The 1,302-nt window shown below is 32.7% G+C and overlaps 1 long non-coding RNA gene across 1 annotated transcript; it reads left to right on the top strand.

The window, feature by feature from the left end:
* The first annotated feature begins 237 nt into the window (after nucleotides 1–237).
* On the top strand, nucleotides 238–1,302 carry LOC123203679. The gene is made up of 2 exons (XR_006499335.1): nucleotides 238–300; nucleotides 938–1,302. It is a non-coding gene; the product is annotated as an uncharacterized LOC123203679 (long non-coding RNA).

Below are 1,302 nucleotides of genomic sequence, written 5' to 3'. Positions count from 1 at the left end.
TCAAATATGACTTATCACTCTCCTTCTTTTCTATTCTAGAGTGTGGCGTCAACTCATACCTTTGGTTCATGTCAATTATAGACATCGGGTCATTGTTTTATACTTTTGGTTCATGATTATCCATAATCATTGGGTCAAAGGTTTTTTATAATTTTGGTTCGTGTCAATTATAGGCATTGGGTCAAGATTAATTACGTGACGAAACCGATTCAATCCTGGGAAAATATCTTCTTGAGTGTTGGGTCTTGTGTCAAATCGTGAAGGTTCGCATCAGTTGGTATCAGAGCCGAGTCAAATCAGGTTCCGTATCTATCTTTCTTGTGTTTTCGAGTAGGAATTCTCTTCTTGATTAGTCGTGATTTCGTTCTCTTGGTAATTTCGTTTTCATTTTTTTAATTGTGTTTTGGTGTCCTTGTTTCCGTCAAATTCTTGAATTCTTGATTGTCTTTTGGTGTCCTTGTTTCTATCAAATTCTTAAATTCTTGATTGTGTTTTTAGTGTCCTTGTTTCCATCAAATTCTTGAATTTGGATTAACCTTGGAATAGTCAAATTCTAGGTTGTGTGGATGTCTAATTGTCTTCTTGATTGATCCAAAAAACGAAAAAAAAAAACGAAATAAATGAAAAAAAAAAGAAAAAAACGAAATAAATATATTGTTAATCTAATTTAACTTTTCTAGGTCCCTATCTTCCTTACTTGTATGTAGGGTCTCATAGTTTATTTATGAGGTTCGCATCAGTTTGGTAGTAGAGCTCGACCCTAAATTAGAAAAAATGGGAAAAATGAAATAAAAAAAGAAAAAAAAAGGAAATAAACAAAATTACAAAAACAAATTTAAAGTGTGCCAACACGAGTGATTGAGTGACATTTATTTATTTATTTTTGGAGTGAAACATGTGAAGGAGTGTGTAAGATCCTTTCTAACATATTTTGCAGGTTACAATCATGTTATCATGCCAAAATAAAAGTTCTACTAAAAGTGATGATTTGAGGACAAATCATTTTAAAGAGAGGGGGAATGATGTGATCCATGGAAGACCAAGAACATGTGATCTAATAATGAAAAACTATAACAAGAGTGTGGTAGGCTGTATAACACTGAAAACATTGAAGACATAAGCTAAAGGTAAGAAGCATGATGTGGCAATCAAAGATGACGTGGAGAGCATCAAACACATAGAAAATGATATGGCACATCCTTGGTGACGTTTTACTTGACAAAATATGAAATGGAAGCTTAATTAGGCAAAAATTCATGTGAAGAAAGCAAGGGAATTCAATTGAAGTTCAATTTCCTAGTA

The sequence above is a fragment of the Mangifera indica genome, chromosome 19, assembly GCF_011075055.1.
Source record: "Mangifera indica cultivar Alphonso chromosome 19, CATAS_Mindica_2.1, whole genome shotgun sequence".
Lineage (NCBI taxonomy): Eukaryota > Viridiplantae > Streptophyta > Magnoliopsida > Sapindales > Anacardiaceae > Mangifera > Mangifera indica.
Note: the sequence above shows the minus strand (reverse complement) of the source record. Positions and strands in the feature narration are given on the sequence as shown.